This window comes from Stegostoma tigrinum, unplaced genomic scaffold (assembly GCF_030684315.1).
Source record: "Stegostoma tigrinum isolate sSteTig4 unplaced genomic scaffold, sSteTig4.hap1 scaffold_400, whole genome shotgun sequence".
Taxonomy (NCBI): domain Eukaryota; kingdom Metazoa; phylum Chordata; class Chondrichthyes; order Orectolobiformes; family Stegostomatidae; genus Stegostoma; species Stegostoma tigrinum.
In genome coordinates this window covers 40,059-59,387 of record NW_026728328.1, presented here as the reverse complement: position 1 = coordinate 59,387, position 19,329 = coordinate 40,059, and the positions used below count along the sequence as shown (strand labels likewise).

At 44.1% G+C, this 19,329-nt stretch overlaps 1 long non-coding RNA gene across 4 annotated transcripts in view; it reads left to right on the top strand.

The window, feature by feature from the left end:
* Positions 1-17,239: 17,239 nt before the first annotated feature.
* Positions 17,240-19,329, top strand: part of LOC132208457 (uncharacterized) — a 41,810-nt gene continuing 39,720 nt past the window's right edge. For 2 of the 4 annotated variants that reach the window (XR_009444539.1, XR_009444535.1), the window contains exon 1: positions 17,242-18,796. This is a non-coding gene — a long non-coding RNA (uncharacterized LOC132208457). Of the gene's footprint in view, positions 18,797-19,329 lie in introns of all 4 variants that reach the window. The other 2 variants (XR_009444534.1, XR_009444536.1) reach the window with 2 other exon arrangements.

Here is a 19,329-nt window from a genome sequence, read left to right as displayed (position 1 = left end):
AATCTAAACTAAAACCTTGGTTCTGTGGGAGCCTGACATGACCCATTCATACTGAGATAGTAAGAACTGCCGATGCTGGAGAATCTGAGATAACAAGGTGTAGAGCTGCATGAACACAACAGGCCAAGCAGCATCAGAGGAGCAGGAAAGCTGATGTTTTGGGTCGAGACCCTTCTTCGGAAGTTACCCATCCCCAAGGCCTCTCGAGCTGTTTATTGGTTTAGAGAAGAACACAAGCCAGGACAAAATACACCTCTTAAAGCCATAGTATTGCCAGACCACATGACCTGCTGTTGCATCTTTTATAACAGACTGCAATATTTTCCTAATGAGAGGTTGCCTATTTTTTGTCATCCTTCCTTTTCATATGAAGTTGTTACATTGGCAGTATTCCAATCTACTGCTTGAAATGTTCCAGATTCCCGGGATATTTGGAAGATTACTGCTAGTGCATCCAGTATCTCTGGAGCTACATCTTTTAATATCCTAGTGCAGGGTACATCAGGTCCAGGATACCTATTGACCTTTAGCCCCATTAGTTTCCCGAGCACCTTTTCTCTGGTGATATTTCCTGTCTGCTTTTTGTACCTTGTTAAGTAAGTAATTTTGAGATTGTATTTGTTTCTTTTGCTATGGAGACTCATATGAAGTAATTATTTGTCTCATTTGCCATTTCCTGATTCCCCATTATTATTTTTGCAGCCTCCATTCTTTAAGGGATCTGCGTTCACTTTGACCTCTTCCTTCCTTTTCATTTGTTTAAATAAGCTCTTATTGTCGGTTTCTTTTCTATTTCTCGGCTTTGAAATCTTTCCTTATTTCTGGTTTCCCACTAACCTTGGGCACTGACTGTTGAATTGGCAGAACATTGGAGAGAATGCTGAGGATATGGAAGTTTTGGTCTGGTGAATAGTACTCGACATGGTGCCGTTGCCCCCACTCCTGCTCAGGTGTCTCCCAGTTGAAATGCCAAATGGGACCCTGCCCATGCTCTTCACAGCTGCCCTGCAGCATTAAATGGCTGGAGGCAGGACATGGGGCGCCCTCTTGGATGGAAGTTCTACCTTGTAGAACTCCTGGCCACTTAGAGCCCAGAAGAGTCTGAAGTTGCTGATGGCTGGATGGCAGGTCCCGGACTAGAGATGCGGAGTGGTCGAGGGTTGTTCGGGGTTGTTGAAACGTTGGATGAGAGTTTAAGGGCGTGAAGTGCCTTGGATCAGGCCAAGGGGCCTGTGGATGAGGATCCCCTACCAACTCAGTTTTTCGAGGCTGGATTGTGCATGTAAAGCTGACTGCCTTCCTGATTGACATCTATCTCCTTACGCAATAGAGGGGATCCCTTAAATTGCCATCGATTAGTCTCAGGAGGTCAAAGGATAGGCAGGCTGCTTGACAGTTCCCCAGAACTTCCACACATGTACACACAGTGCCCTCCAGATTTTATGTGTTTCTTCCCACCTTCGTATCTGTGGGATGGGGCTTTATAATGTAGCTCATGCAGTGCTAAAACAAAGAAGTTATCCTGAACCTTGAAATAGGACTGGAATGATACACCCAAATCTGGTGACTAAACTTAAAGAGTAATAATTTTGGTAGTGTTGAGTAATAATGATGAAATTTACCCAACTTGTTTTAAGAATGTGACATTTTATCAACAAATTTAACTAATGCTATTTTCATTGGAGTACAGGGGATTAATAAGTAGTGAATGGAGACATAAAGGATTATGATTGGTTGGGATAAGATAAACGTGGAAAGTCTGTGTTCCCATGGCTGATGGATGATGTTACAAGGAGAATGGAATGCATTGATGTTTTGGGGAAAAGATGTAGGGGGATGTTAGGAGGAATTTTTTTAAAGCAGTGAAGGTTCATGGGCCAGGATCTTGCTGCCTGTGGAAGGGTTAGAAGCCGAGAAAATAAATGATTTCAGTCACATGAATGCATATCTCTGGGAGCTTCGTTCCTCATATTGCCATTAGATTTTATTTATGGAGGTTCTGTTATATTTAGAGTGGTTTGACTGGCATTCGATGTTTTGACAAAGTTTGCCAGATTTTGTTGGCATCATGTGAACTAACATTGAATTGATACTTGCTTAACTACTAATTATTTTTGGTAGACGCTGTAGAACATACCATATGTATGACAAAATAGCAAAATTACAAGAGAAATCTAGTTCAAAACCGAGGTAACAGAGCACCTTTTTAAAATTAACAAGAACATATAATTAACACACTTAATAGCTGTGGCATAGTGTGATTTAAAAGAATGCTGATGACCAGAAGTGAAATAAGGGTTGTAAGATCCACTATTTGAAACGGAGAAAGAGCCAATTAGATTGTACTTTGGATTTGGATGTAGTGAGAATGAACATCGCTTGAAAAAGATGGATGTTTCAGGTTAAATTGTTCTGAGTCCTGCTTCATAAATACAAAGGAGGGCTTCATGACATACAAAGCTACTGTTCCTCCACCATTGTTCTGCAGGAATTACTGAACCAAACAACAGAATATGACCAGCATCACTGACGGTTCCCTCGTTGGATTTGACATGTTGCATTTGAGAAGGAAATGGCCTGTTTCCATCATTCCAGAGTACTTTTGTGAATCCTTGTATTTATTTCTGGGCCAAATACAGGAATTAATTTTATTTAATAGCTCCAATAAGTTAAAACTGTAATCGAAGTTAGTTTTCTTCCTCCTTTGTCGTGTATCTGTTGGAGTTGCACACAGCACAACGCGTCTTGGATCAACACAAATTGACACAAAATGAGCAACTTCTAAATGTGACTGAAGTAATCAACCGTTTAATGACCATTTATGATGGTTTGGAACAAAATCACAAGGACTTGGTCAACGTGCCACTCTGTGTCGAAATGTGTCTGAACTAGTTGCTGAACGTCTTTGATACCTATGTATGATTTACACTTTAATGTAGTAAGTTTAGATTGTCCTAAGGTGCACTAAACTGCATGCGACATATTGGATTTTGATATGTACAGGATCAGTTAAGTAAATGTGAAGATTGTCGACTGATTAAAATCAATCCGAGTATTGTTGACATAAGGTTTCAGTATGTTCTAGTTTCATTTCAGTTCAACAGATAAAGTAGTTGACAGTTTTAGCGACTTTTGTTTTGAATCAATAAAATTGAAACTGATATACTTTTGATTCCATTTGGTCAGATCTGCCCAGGATCATGTAGACATCTTGACATTCTGATTGTAATGCTCTTCACGGTGACAAATGTTCGTGTTGGAGAATGACGTGTATAAAATACACAATATGAACATCATCCAGTTAATGTCAAGGAATAAACGGCCAGATGTAGAATAAATTTTCATATGACCCTCAATCTCATAGAGTCATACAGCATAGAAATACCATATCTATGCCTACCAACAAACACCAAGCTGCACTAATCTCATTTGTCAACACTTGGTCCAGAGCCTACTTTGACCTAGCATTTTAAATGCTCATCCCAGATGCTTTTTAAATGTTGAGAATACCTGCATCAAAAACCCTCTCAGGCAGTGTGCTCCATATGTCTGCCACTTTTTAGATGAAAAAGCTTTTCCTCAGACTTCCTCCAAAGCATTTAATCCTCACCTTAAACTTGTGCCATCTGGTCTTAGACACATGTGCCATGGGGAATGGATTCTCACCATGTATTCTGCCCGTGCCTGTCATAATTTTCTATGCCTCAATCAGATCCCCACCCACACCTCCGCCTCCTCTGCTCCAAGGAAAACAAACCCAGCATACCAGTCTATCTCATAACTGAGACTTTTTAACCTAGCCAGTATCTTGAAGAGCATTAACTGTGCCATTGTGGTATTTTCCAGGCTAATTGTCCTTCAGCTTTTCTCAGTCAGATTGTTTAGTAAACTCCATTCCGGAATAATGTTATGCACTTCACTTGGAAATGTATTAAGACTGTGACAGTATATTGGGGAATCCTTGCAAGCGGAGAGAATTTTATTTTCCTTCAGTCCAAGCTGGATATAATTCTAGGACTTGGAGATGAAAGTCCGGGGTTAATCTTTCGGTGTCCTTCTCTGCACCCGACATGACCTCCAATTTTTCATTTGTCTCAAGTTGAGCTTTGTCTGCATGAGATGTGTTCCAATATTAAATCATTTTTGCGACTGTCAATTTTGACATTCTTCATTTGGTGCGTACCCGTCATATTGATTGCAGCTCAAGTTCCTTCTGGATGTCAAAACCAAAATGTTTCATTTTGCAGTAAAATTGCAGACATTGAGCTGAAATTCGCGCTAGGGAGCAATGAAAGGCATAGATTATTTCTCAGTACCACCCTCATTAATAATTATTCCCTTTTTCTACCTGCCAGACAGGAACTAGATGCTGAGAATTACCGAAATGAAATTCAGAGTGGGTGTGTGGTGCTTCCACATTGCTCAATGCTCCTCTGGATCCCCAACTTGGACACTAGTCACCAGCATCTCCAGCCACACCCATCAGTAGCACCCCATGTCCACAGTTTTGACATGTGGCATGTTCCAGCCTCAGCACATCATAGCACATCTCAGATCTGCTTTCAGTACTCTTCTGTACTTCATTGCTGCATTTTGGATTGCAGCAGCCCCCCTCATTGCAGTGCTGCTGCCAGGGCACTTTTATATGCAGGAACAGGCACCCATTCGTGTATTGGGCCACGTTACACATCAGGACACCTTGCTTGAGCTCTCCACTCTCATTTTGTCCCTGCATGAATGCTAACAGCTCCTCTGCCTTGTCTTCATTTGCCTTGTCTTTTTATGGGTTGCCCCCTCTGCCACATCTCACAGACTCATAATGCTAGTATATTGATTAACTTTTTGGCATCGAGACCAAGCCAGACAGCTTGTCATGTTTGTCAGCAGTCATCAATCAAAGGAGTGGATGTGTTGCCGTTCAGCACCGTGATATGTTGATCTCACACCTGCAGCATGTGCCAGCTGCAGAAGCACAGAACGCGTTGCATTGTCTCCAACCTCATGGTCATGCTTCATGTTCTGAGGGGAATGGTCTCCAGTCAAGGGAGGCACTTTCAGGCAGCAGATCTAGCTAACTCCAGGGCATTGTCTGATATCACTCGAGGGGCTTGGATGCAATCAGTTGGCTGCTCAGAATGATCATGGTCAGGACACTATCCTCATAGGTTGTGAGAAGTCAAACGTTAGACACCTCACTACCTGTGTTGGCTCTTTCTGCCCTACTGTGGGCTGTTTTTCCTGGAATGAAACAAAGGGAGGGATTGAGTGAGATGAAATGAGCTGGTGCATTTGTTAGTGCTCATGTATGTTTGGGAAGGGAGGTGAGGTCTCCTGGGTGAGAGCAAGAGGCACAGAGAACATACAGGAATAATAGCCTTGGGGCCTCAAGTAGACGAGAGCAAGCGAAGACAGACATTGAATGCTTTGGTGAGAATGGTATTACATGAGCTGTGCTGAAGGGTGGTGCAGAATTAGAGAGAGTGTGAATGTGAGGTAGCACAGAACAATGAGGCTCTTCTTCTGTTGGAGCAGGGGTCACTGATCTTGCAGCAATGCTGGATGGTTCTTTTGGTGGTTGAGACTGCATTGACACTGGACAGCCTCAGATGAGTCTGGCCGAGTCTTGTGTCATGGCCTCCTGTGCTTGTCCTTGGGAAAGAGGACAGTTCTGCACTGCACCAATCCATCCACCAGGACTTCCAGGTCCCTAACTGTAAAATAAGGTGCTAATTTCCCCTTTCCTACCCTGTCTGGGACAAATGCTATGAACTGTACAAGGCAGTTCTGGATTCTGAGCATTTTACTGGTTCACAATAGCCTTTAAACATGGCACTAGTGCCAGTAATACCAGGATGGTCCAGTTACGATGAGTAGGAGAACTAACTAGCATCGGCTGAGAGAGGCACAATAGGAGCATTGTTGCCAGTTATTGAATAGGTTTGCCACAACAGCGTGAGAAAATCTGTTCGGTCTTTTGGAGAGCTACTGTCCTTGCAGTGCAATAAAAATGACACTGAACTGATTCATTCCAGTGTTTTAGACCTGAAGATTTAAGAACAGAATTAGACCATTCAGCCCATTGAGTGGGATCAATCATTCTCAATCCCATTCTCCTGTGTCCATACTAAGCAAGAACATATCTATCTACGCCTGAAATCAACTCTGACTTGGCCTTCACAGGTTTCTGCATCAACGAGTTCCACAGATTCACAACTTTCTGACTGAAGAAATTCCTCCTCATCTCCATCCTGAAGGGTAGTCCCTTTGACTCTGAGGCTGTGCCCCCAGGTCCTGGTCTCTCCTACTCGTGGAAACATCATCTCCATGACCACTCTATCCAGGCCTGAATTACCTTCAGTGTGACCCCCTTCATCCTTCTAAACTCCATCGAGTACAGACCCAGAGTTCTCAGCCATTCCTCACATGACAGTCCCTTCATCGCCAGGATTATGTTTGAGAACCTCCTCTAGACCCTGACAAAGGCCCGCACATCCTTCCTTAGACAGATGGCCAAAAACTGCTCTTAATATTCCAAATGCAATATGACCAGAGCCTTACACAGCCTCAGCAATACATCTCTGCTCTTGTATTTTTGCCGTATGGAAATGAATGCTGACATTGCATTTGCCTTCCCAACTGCCAACTGAACCTGCATGTTAAAAGAATCCTGAACTGGGGCATCTTTGTGCTTCAGATTTCTGAAGCCTTTCCCCATTTCGAAAATAGCCTATACCTGTACTGCCACTTCTCTACAGACTCTCTGTGACCTCCCCACTTCCTCAACACTACTTGCCTCTCCACCTATCGAAATGTCATCTGCAAACTTAGCAACAACCCCCTGTGGACAACAATACCATTAGTTCCTTTGTCCAGATTGCTAATGTATAACGTGAATGGCTGTAGTCTGAACTCTGATGACTGTGGAACTCCGGTAGTTGCTGGCTGCCATCCTGCAAAAGACCCTTTTATTGCCACTCTCTGCATTCTGCCAGTTAGCCGATCCTCTATCCATGCCAGTACCTACTCCCTAACACCATAAGCTCATTTTTTTTATTTTGAAGTGTCCTGTGTGGCACCTTGTCAAAGGCTTTCTGAAAATCCAAACAGATAAAGTTCAATGGCTCTCTTTTGTTTTTACTCACTGGTTACATTCTCAAAGAATCTAACAGAGACCTTCCCTTGACAAAGTTGTGTTTTCTCAGCCCAATTTAACATGTAGTTCCAAGTATTACCATGTCCTTCCAAGTACTCTCCGATCTCATCCTTAATAATGGATTCTAAAATCTGACCTAATGACCAGCGTCAGGCTAACAGGTTTTTCTCGTCTTTTAATTTCTTGTCTTTTGCCTCCCTCCATTTTAAACAGGGGTGTTATATTTGCCATTTTGTACTCCTTTGGGACCCACCCTGACTCCAGTAATTCCTGAAAGATCATCAATACCTGCATGGTCTTCTTACTTATCTCCTTCAGAACTCTGGGGGGCAGTCCATCTGGCCCATGTAATTTACCATCTTCTCGGAATTATAGAATTCCTACAGAGCGGAAAGAGGCCATTGGGTCTGCACCATCTCCGTCAAGAACATCCCACCAAGACCCAGCCCTGTACTCTGTCCCGGCAAGCTCACATTTGCCATGGCTGATCCACCTTGCCTGCACATCTTTGGACTGTGGATGGAAATCAGAGCACCTGGTGGAGACCCGTGCGGACATGGGGAGAATGTACAAATTCCACACAGACCCTTCAGCTTCCCCTGTACCTTCTCCTTAGTGATGGCCACCGCACTCACTTCTGCTTCAGACTCCCTTAAAGTTCTACTACTGGTGCCTTCCAACCTGAAGACTGATGCAAAATACTTGTTCAGTTCCTCTGCCATTTCTTTGTTCCCCAACACTACTTATTTGGCCCCTCTTGAAATTTTCTTTGGATTTACAGGGGTGTTTTACAATAACAATATCTACTTTATTGTGTTGACAAATGGATTGTTGAGATGATCACAGAAACAATAAGCAAAATTCGTCAGTACTCTCAATTAACAATCATATATATATTAATATCACAATCAATGCATTTCCATCAGGTAAGCACGTAACTGGATCTTTCTAACCCGGCAGTTTTCACTTTTCATTTCTCAGATTTCACTCTCAGACAGAACAGTTGATGTAGTCACACTGTTCGTTAAAAATAGCATCCACTGTATTTTTCCCCATGTTGTAGCTCGTGGATTTGTGTAACCTTCATGTATAGAATCTGTGTTCGTTTTCAAGGAATTTATTACTTTCGTGATTTCAGGTGTTACGTTCAGAAGGGTACCATGCTGCAATTCGAGCCTGCTGTTTCCAGAGTAATCCCAATGTGGAAGATTTTAAAAAGTATGTAAATTTCCCTAATTTACCTGTCTTTTAGATCCAAACTGATGAAGACCACGGTCCAGGTTTCTGTTCTTAACAAGAATGCCTATTTATTGCAAATGCATAGATTCTCACTACAGACAGATATTTACAAAGATTGGACACATATATGTACAAATTAAAACTGTAAGGCCCCTGTAAACTCATCTTCCTGCAGACAAACTTCGAGGGGAGAAGGATAAAACATGGATATTATAGGTGGAAAAAAATTCTAAGTCAGCTGTTCAGTGGTCCCTGTTCACAGGATTTGCGAAGATGATCTTGAGGATATAAAACAAATGAATAAATATCCCAGAGTGACTTATTATCTATTAAAACCTGTGTTGATGATATGGCATTGCTATGATCATAAAGTAGAACATTGTCCAAGTTCCTGTGAGCATTACCGTAGTTTTCATTTGTATTCTCCATGTCGGGAACATAGTTAATTTGTACTTTACTGACTAAGTGACCTTTGCTCATCTACAGTTCAGTTGCAAACAGGCAATATTTTATTATTCTAATTTCGTAACTTTGGTTTGGAATTTTGTCATGGGAAATGTATTTCACTTATGTTCCTCTGCGTAATTGTAGCCAATCCTCCATTGGCAAAGAAGCACACAACTACAGCAGTTAATAAAAGAAAGAACTGCATTTATGTAGCATATTTTATGGTCTCCGGTATAAAAAGTACTTTATAGGCAGCTAAACTACTTTTGAAATGTCGTCACTGATGTAGCAAAAGAAAACATGTCGGATTTAAAATAGTCAGAAGTAAAGAAAATGAAATAATAAAGAAATAGTAAAATGAATATGAAATTATGAATGTAAAGAAATATAAAATCTTCAGCCCCTTGCGAGTGGAGACATAGAATCAGGAGATGCAGAGTCAGTGTGGAGCCTACCAGGGAGGAGGCAATTCTGGATCTGGTGTTGGGCAACGAACTGGATTTGATCAGGGACCTCGAAGTAAGGAAGCCATTAGAGGTAGTGATGATAATATGATAAGTTTTAATCAGCAATTTGAGACGGAGAAGGGAGAATCGGAAGTGTCAGTATTGTAGTTGAACAAAGGGAACTATGGAGCGATGAGGGAGGAGCTGTCCAAAGTTCAATGGTTCAATACCGTAGCAGGGATGGCAGTGGAACAACAATGGCAGGTATTTCTGGATATAATGCACAAGGTGTAGGATCAGTTCATTCCAAAGAGCAAGAAAGATCCTAAGGGGAGGCAGGGACGGCCATGGCTGACGAGGGAAGTTAAGGACTCTATAAAGATAAAAGAGAAGAAGTATAAGATGTGGATGCTTTGGAGAGGGTTCAGAGGAGGTTTACCAGGATGCTGCCTGGACTGGAGGGCTTATCTTATGAAGAGAGGTTGACTGAGCTCGGTCTCTTTTCATTGGAGAAAAGGAGGAGGAGAGGGGACCTAATTGAGGTATACAAGATAATGAGAGGCATAGATAGAGTCGATAGCCAGAGACTATTTCCCAGGGCAGAAATGGCTAGCACGAGGGGTCATAGTTTTAAGCTGGTTGGTGGAAAGTATAGAGGGGATGTCAGAGGCAGGTTCTTTACGCAGAGAGTTGTGAGAGCATGGAATGCGTTGCCAGCAGCAGTTGTGGAAGCAAGGTCATTGGGGTCATTTAAGAGACTGCTGGACATGCATATGGTCACAGAAATTTGAGGGTGCATCCATGAGGATCAATGGTCGGCACAACATTGTGGGCTGAAGGGCCTGTTCTGTGCTGTACTGTTCTATGTTCTATGTTCTATGTTCTATAACATAGCAAAGATGAGTGGGAAGCCGGAGGACTGGGAAGGTTTTCAAGAGCAACAGAAGATGACTAAAAAGGCAATACGCAGAGAAAAAAATGAGGTACAAAGGAAAACTGACCAAAAATATGAAGGAGGATAGTAAGGATAACAAAGTGTGGAGCTGGATGAACACAGCAGGCCAAGCAGCATCTCAGGAGCACAAAAGCTGATGTTTCGGGCCTGGATGAAGGGTCTAGGCCCGAAACATCAGCTTTTGTGCTCCTGAGATGCTGCTTGGCCTGCTGTGTTCATCCAGCTCCACACTTTGTTATCTTGGATTCTTCAGCATCTGCAGTTCCCATTATCAAGGAGGATAGAAAAAGGTATGTGAAAAAAAAATGGTTAAGACTAGAATTGGGCCCTTGAAGACAGAAAAGAGTGAATTTATTATGGGGATCAAGGAAATAGCAGAAGAGTTGAATAGGTACTTTGGATCTGTCTTCACTAGGGAAGACACAAGCAATCTCCCAGATGTAATGGTGGCTGAAGGACGTAGGGTAATGGATGAACTGCAGGGTATTTATATTCATCAGGAAATGGTGTTGGGTCTGAAGGCTGCTAAGTCCCCGGTACCTGATGGTCTGCATCCCAGGGGACTTAAGGAGGTGGCTCTAGAAATCGTGAACGGATTGGTAATCATTTTCCCATGTTCTACAGATTCAGGATCAGTTCCTGCAGGTTGGAGGGTGGCTAATGTTGTCCCACTTTTCAAGAAAGGAGGGAGAGACAAAACAGGAAATTATAGACCGGTTAGCCTGACGTCAGTGGTGGGAACGATGCTGGAGTGAATTATAAAAGATGAAATCACAACTCATTTGGATAGCCGTAACAGGATAGGTCAGAGCCAGCATGGATTTACGAAGGGGAAATTGTGCTTGACTAATCTTCTGGAATTTTTTGAGGATGTAACTGTGAAGATGGACAAGCGAGAACCAGTGGATGGAGTGGACCAGGACTTTCAGAAAGCCTTTGATAAATTTCCACAGAGGAGATTAGTGAGCAAAATTAGGGCACATGTTATTGGGGGCAAAATACTGAGTTGGATTGAAAATTGGCTGTCTGACAGGAAGCAGAGAGTAGTGATAAACAGGTCCCTTTGGGAATGGCAGGTGGTGACCAGTGGGGTACCACAAGGTTCGGTGCTGGGACTGCAGCTGTTTACAATATACATTAATGATATAGATGAAGGCACTAAAAGTAATATTAGCAGATTTGTCAATGACACAAAGCTGGGCGGCAGTGTGAAATGTGAGGAGGATGTTATGAGAATACAGGGTGACTTGGACAGGCGAGGTGAGTGGACGGATGCATGGCAGATGCAGTTTAATGTGGACAAATGTGTGGTTATCCACCTTGGTGGAAAGAACAGGAAGGCAGATAACTATCAAAATGGAGTCAAGTTAGGTAAAGGGGAAGTACAACGAGATCTAGGTGTTCTTGTACAGAAGTCAATGAAAACAAGCACGCAGGTACAGCAGGCAGTGAAGAAAGCTCATGGCATGCTGGCATTCATAACAAGAGGAATTGAGTATCGGAGCAAAGAGGTCCTTCTGCAGCTGTACAGGGCCCTGGCTTACAAGGATGAGAGGGGGTCTGATTGAGATGTATAAGATTATTAAAGGATTGGACACTCTGGAGGCAGGAACCATGTTTCCGCTGACGGGTGAGTCCAGAACCAGAGGACACAGTTTAAAAATAAGGGGTAGGGCATTTAGAACAGAGTTGAGAAAAAAACTTCTTCACCCAGAGAGCGGTGGATGTATGGAATGCTCAGCCCCAGAAGGCAATAGAGGCACAAGTCTCTGGATCGTTTCAAGAAAGAGATGGATAGAGCTCTTAAAGATAATGGAATCAAGGGTTATGGGGATAAGGCAAGAATAGGATACTGATTGTGGATGATCAGCCATGATTATAATGAATGGTGGTGCTGGCTCGAAGGGCTGAATGGCCTACTTCTGCACCTGTTGTCTACTGTAAAAGTTAATTGTATAAGATTGATTCAGACGGTCCCATATTTCTGGTGTTGGCAGCTTGTTCAGATAGGGAAAAGAACATGGTTGATCTTGATGAAGGGCCTAGGCCCGAAACGTCAGCTTTTGTGCTCCTGAGATGCTGCTTGGCCTGCTGTGTTCATCCAGCCTCACATTTTATTATCTTGGAATCTCCAGCATCTGCAGTTCCCATTATCTCTGGTTGATCTTGATTCTGCTCCTGTTTGTGACACAGTAGCCTCTTCGAGCAACAATTCTTGAATGTTGATGGGACATTGAAACGCAGGTAGATTATCGTGATCACTTGTTGAAAATGGATAGCAGCCAGTAGTTCTCTTTGCTCTCAACCAGTGACCAGTAGGCAATGGTCAAACAGTACGTTACCCAGAGGCCACAAGCCCCCCTGAGACATGATGTCAGTTGAGTCTCGTGAATAACTACCCGCTCGTGGACTGTCTGCCGATAAAGCATGGTATTAAATCTCACATACACTGCTCTCAACCATTTTAATCGAAGTATTTATCACTCGTTGTATAGAAACAGATCACACAAACTGAAATGGCATATGCGCAAATACCAACATAGAAGTTCTATATAGTAGCATTTTGTTTAAAGTTGTATTTATAAAATGAAAGGGTGAAATATTAATTTTCACAAATCATATTAAGGTGCTATAGAAATCTATGGAAGTGAGAAATTTGTTTTTTGATTCAATACATGTCTGACAAATGACAATTCAAAGAGATCTTTGTTTTAGCTCGAGTGGGTCGCGGAATCGTCCTCATTAGGGGCATTTAAGTGACTATTAGACAGGCATATGGATGGTAATATAAGATAGGGGTGGAGGTTTGATAGACCTGAGGTTTCGGGTAAAAGTTCGGCACAACATCGTGGGCTGAAGGGCCTGTACTGTTCGATGTTCTATGTATCTTATGCTGTATTCAAATCAGTAAAGTGAGTCAGTGACATTCTGCAATTTCCTTTTCCAGGGGTTGGAGTCGAAGAATCAGAGTGCTTTCTTTGAAAATTGTCTTGATGTGTCCATCCAAGCGTCAACTGGAGGAAAAATACAAGTGTCAGTACTAAATCTATCATTGCTGATACACTTGTAAACTGTAGGTTTAACTGGAGGTAAACTTTGTTTAATAAACTAGCACACTCAATAAACTGACAAAAATTACATACCAGATGTTTACTGTCTTCTCATAATCTCTGTGATGTCTGGTGAGGGTGCAAGTGAGAAGGCTCTCTGCCAGTAAGTTTTAGTTCACGCAAAGTTGCATCATTACTGAAGTTATTTATGCTGTAAATGAAGGAGAACAGTGATGTGTATATCCTGTGCATTATGTTCCTATTATCGAGTGTGTGTTTTTTGTGTGTGTGGACCTATTGATCAACTGGAATTTTTGATTATTCAGCACATTCCTGGGACCACAGGTGCTGTTTAACAAAAGGTTTGCTGTATTAGTATATTTCTGTATTTAGTCACTGCCACGATGAGTGTTAAATCATAACTTGGTCTGTGCAGAATGTGCACAGTGCATTCCTGCAAGATAAATGATGCGCTACATATGTATGATGCTATTGTTTCTCAAAGACACTAGCCTCAGCAGCTGTTTTTGTTCCCAATCATGTTTTCATCATTAGAATACTGGGAAAAATATTCAGAAGTGTGGTATGACTCTACTGCTCACTTGCAGCAGTGATAACACTTAATGTGAGGTCATGTTTTTGCCCATTTGTTGTTCTGTTGGTCAGCAATGTAACTCACAAACTAATGGGCATATTTCATTGAAAACTGATACATATGAGTATGGTCCAAGGAAGAACTGATTAGTTCTTGACAGATCTAGATTTATTTCTCTATTTTCTAAAGCATCTGTTAAAATTGGTAGGAACGGCAAATGATCATCTTTCTGGAATATTGTTGATTGATTTAGAATGTTGTGGATTGTGTCAGCCCTGATAGTAGAATTTGTCATAACTATCAAAATATGAGCAGATTTTTGAGAGCAGATTATCAAATTGGCCTGAAGCTTTCTCAGTGAGATGGAAGCTTTTAATAAAAGGATTTATTTTGTCGGCCTTGCATTTACAAAGAATCAGTCAAGTGGAGAAATGCCTCAAAGAAAAGCTGTGTAATTATAGACTCATGGATGTTTGGTGCACAGGAGGAGGCCGTGCGGTCCGTAGTTCCTGCACTGCTCAACAAAGTTCTGTCTACATTGAACTCACATGGCATTGATTTCCGTTTTGATTGTTTGGCCCATAGCCCTGGAGCCTACGGCAACACAAGTGAACATCTAAATACTGCTTAAATATTCAGACACTTTCTGAATCAGTCACACTTTCAGTCAGTGAGCTCAGGACTCCCACCACACTGGGAAAATAGGTTCTCCTCAGCTCCCCTCTTAGCTTTCTACCTGTGAACTTCAATCTGTGCCCCCTGTTTATTGACATGTCTACGAATGGAAAAAGCAACTTCCAGTTAACCTTTCCATGTCCTTCAAAATCTTAAACACCTTCACCATGTCCCCTAGTCTGCTCCAATCTTGGCATCGGTCAGATGGGCAGGTCAGTGGCGGATTGATGTAGCCTGAAGAAGGAATAAGATGAGAGTACTTAACGTGGCAAAGCCTGTCGTGCCCGATGGAGGTCAGCAATGGCAGTCAGCAGTGAAGTCCACTGGCAAGGATGGGCGGGCCCTAGCCCAACGCAGGGGAATACAAACCGTCACGGGGGAAGCCTCGTTCAGAGTGTCTGCAAATTCGTGGCTTAAGAAAGGACTGTAATGTTTGACTTTTTAAACTTTTGTTTTTATTTTTCTACTGTTATACTAAGAAGTCTGTAGTGCTGAACTTTTTAACTTACTCATTTATTTTTCTAACATAGAACGTGGAACGGTACAGCGCAGTACAGGCCCTTCGGCCCACGATGTTGTATCAAACTTTTACCCTCATCCTAAGGTCTATCTAACCTCCACCCCTACCTTATATTGTCATCCATTTGCTTGTCTAATAGCCAATTAAATGCCCCTAATGAGGCTGACTTCACTACCCTCTCCGGCATTGCATTCCACTCCCCTCCGACTCTGAGTAAAGAAGGATGGATACCTTTTCTACTTCTGCAACTAAAATTTCGTACCAAGGTACTTTGTCCCTGAGATGACACCGTCTGAGGTGACATTGTACTCTTGTACCGTGTATTGAATACATGTGATAATAAAACCTAAATCTAAATCTAATGCATAGCAGGACACTGGGAAGCTTCGAGGAGAAAAGGGATGCTGGGGTGCTTGTTCATAAATTCCTGAAGGGGTCAGGACAGGCTAGTAAGGGTTGTTACAAAGACATATGGGACATCTCCCTTTATCAGTCGTGGCGTAGATTCTAAGAATGGGGAGGTCACTTTGGAGCTGTTTAAAAGTTTGTTTCGGCCACAGCTGGAGTCGTGTGTGGCGTTTTGGTCACCACCCATTAGGCCTTGTTAGCCCTCCAGAGTTCGTTAGCCCACATTTTTCCTGGTTGAGTTCCAATTGCTGTGCCCAGCTGACCAGTCAGTTGATCTCCTCCTGAAGTTTATTCATCCTGCCTGTCAACCAATTTTAGATCCAGTGTGCCACTTTGCCTTTGATCCCATGGCTGTTATTTACATGACCATTCCACCGATATCCTCCTCACTGAATTAGTGATTTGCTAGCGACACGGTCATACACTCTGTGTTTAAGCTGAAATGATGAATCTCATTGACAAATTTCAAGGGCCCTTGTGGCAAGCCCTGCACAACCCCACTCAAAGCAAACATCCTGTCAGATAGATATCTCTCTACCGTCAATCACCCTGTGCTCTCTGCCTCAGCCAGTTTTGGCTCCAGTGTGCCTCTTTGCCTTTGATCCCGTTGACTGCTGTTTTCTTGATCACTCTGCCATGGGGGGGGCTTTACTAAGTCCACATCAAATGCATAAGCTCATCAACACTCCAACATCTCCTCAAAAAAGGATCAAATTTCTGAAACGTGACCTCATCTTAACAAATCCATACTGACTATCCCTGATTAATTCATGCAAGTACATTCTACCCCTAAGAATGCCTCTTTATAGCTTCTCCAGTGCTGAGATTATTCTGACTGGCCATAAATTTCTTGGTCTGTTCCTCTCTCCGTTTGTTCATAGTAGGACAACGTTAATAGTCCCTAGAGTCAGTAATTAAGAAAGCGCATGTAATGTCGTTTATCTCAAGAGGGTTGGAATATAAAAGCAGCAATGTGCCTCTGAGGCTTTATAAGGCTCTCGTTAGGCCCCATTTAGAATACTGTGTCCAATTTTGGGCCCCATGCTTCAGGAAGGACATTCTAGCCCTGGAGCGTGTCCAGCGTAGATTCACACGGATGATCCCTGGAATGGTAGGTTTAGCGTATGATGAACGGCTGAGGATCCTGGGATTGTACTCATTAGAGTTTAGAAGGTCGAGGGGAGATCTAATAGAAACTTACAAGATAATGAATGGTTTAGAAGGGGTGGACGCTCGGAAGTTGTTTCCGTTAGGAGGGGAGACGAGGACCCGTGGGCACAGACTTAAAATTAGAGGGGGTAAATTTAAAACTGAAATGAGACAACATTTCTTCAGCCAGAGAGTGGTGGGCTTGTGGAATTCATTGCCGCAGAGTGCATGGAGGCCGGGTTGTTGGATGCCTTCAAGGCAGAGATCGACAAATTCTTGATCTCAAAAGGAATCAAGGGCTGCGGGGAGAGTGCAGGGAAGTGGTGTTGAAATGCCCATCATCCATGATTTAAATGGCGGAGTGGACTTCATGGGCCGAATGGCCCAACTTCGACTTGTATCTTGTGGTCTTAAGGGGCTGGACATGAAGCCATTAGAGGTGAGTGTAGGTGGGGAGGGAGGGAGGGGATAGGTCACTCTGGGGAGGACGAACAGGTCAAGGGGGCGGGAGGAGCTTCATAGGTAGGGAATGGGGCTTGGCTTGAGCTGGGAGGAGCGGATGGGTAAGAGGAAGAACAGATTAGGGAGGTGGGGACGAGATGGGCTGGTTTTGGGATGCAGTGGTGGGAGTGGAGATTTTGAAGCTTGTGAAATCCACATTGATAGCATTGGGCTGCAGAGTTCCCAAGGCTCAGTTAAGGAAGGACAACAAACATTGATCAGTCAGTCATACATCCAGCAAGAAAACTTTATTTTTTTTAAAAAATAGGATGCATCTGTTAATCAAGTGGCAAAGCATTATCGAGTTTTGAGAAGATTTGTAGCTCAGGGTTCAGGTTCTGGAATGTAAGATTGCTCAATGAGCTGGAAGGTTAGTTTTCAGATGATTCGTCACCATTCCAGGTAAAATCATCAGTGAGCCTCCGGTGAAGCGCTGGAGTTCGGTCCCGCTTTCTATTCAAGTGTTTCGGTTTCCTTGGGTTGGTGATGTCATTTCCTGTTCTTTCTCTCAGAGGATGGGAGATGGATTTGGAGCCAATGTGTCCTCCCTGGTGTAGTTTGTGTATGGAATGAACTGCCAGAGGCTATTATACTCACAGTATTTAAAAGTCACCTGCATGGACACATGAACAGGAAGGGTCTGGAGGGATATGGGCAACATGCTGGCAAATGGAACTAGTCAGTTACGATATCTGGTCGGCCTGAAGGGTCTGTTTCCCTGCTGTACAACTCTGCGACTCTGTCTCTTTGTCTCCCCCTCCCCCTCTCTCATTTGCTCCAGACCCACCCCCAACCACACACACAATCTCTGTCTCTCCATCTCTGTGTGTGCGCCTCACTCTCTGTCTGTCTGTGTCTCTCTCTCTCTCGCTGTGCACTTCTCTGTCTCTCTCCTTCTCTTTCACTGTCTCTTTGGTCTTTGTGTGTGTGTGCCCCTCTCTGTCTCTGCCTCCCTCTGTGTGTGCTTCTGCCTTTCTCTCTCTCCGTCGACCCCCCACCCACTCTGCGCCGCCCCTCCCCCCGCCTTTTCCTCCATCTCTCTTACTCTCTAGCCGAGCCTCTCCACCCGCTCAGCAGGGAGCGTTGTGAGTTTCTTTCGAACAAAGTTTAAAGATCTCTGTTTGAACCCAACCCATCCGCAATCAGACTGCATTTCTAATCCCCCTCTCTCTCTCTCTCTCTCACACACTCACACACACACACAGTCTGTCTCTTTCTCCCTTTCAGTCAATCCCCTTCCTCTCCTGGTCCTACTCACGCCTTTTCCCACCCCCCGACTCTGCCTCGGCGATGAGTCCGCTGTCTGGATCCCTTTACCCAGGAGTGGGCTGAGGACCCAGCGGTTCGGCAGCGGGGATCATCGCACCACGCTCCTGGACCCCTCCAACCTCCTGTTCTCCAGCGGCCTCCAGCATGACCACCGGGCTAGGAGCAGGCATCCGGGCTGCCGGAGCGCTCGCTGCTCAGTGGCTCAGCCCTGCGCCGCCTTTGCCGGGAGCGGGGATCCGAGGTGGGAGAAGGCCTCTTCGCCCGGCTCCTGGGCACAGCTACCTGCCTGAACAGCTGCCTGGCACCGAGCCTGCGCTCCCCGAGCACCCGGCCTAGGGTCCGCGACGCCTTCCGGGGCTGAGTAGCCGAAAACTATCTCCTACTGCAAGGTGAGAGCGGGGTTTGGGGTAAAGGGAGGACTGGGGACATGAGCACGGTCCCTGTTTCACATCCTGCGCCGCTCCTATCACAAGGCGAGGGGTTGGGAATGTATGTTTTGGGGGTGAGAATAGCCCTCCCCGGGTGAGGGAAGGCTGGGGACATTGGGAGGGTGTCTATTATACAGCCCTGCGCGGGTTTCCGTAGCCGAACAGCCTACTGCTCTCGTACTACAAGGTAAAGGGAAGGAGGGGGTTGGAATGGGGTGGGGTTTCGAGGATAGCCGTCCTGGAAGTGAGAGGACATGGTGAGAGTCACTATTGTACAGCCCAGTGACTGAATGGCTTACAGCTACTGCAAAAGGGTCGGTTTAGGAGAGGGGTGTTGTAGGGAGGTTTGGGGTCACGGGCAGAGCTGCTTTCTGCAGCTGAACAGCTACTGCCACAAGATGAGATGGGAGAAGGTGTTTTCGGAGTGAGGGGATGCCCCCTCACCCCGCCGCTGTGGGAAGTAGGATCTTTATCGCACAACCCTCCGTAGCCGA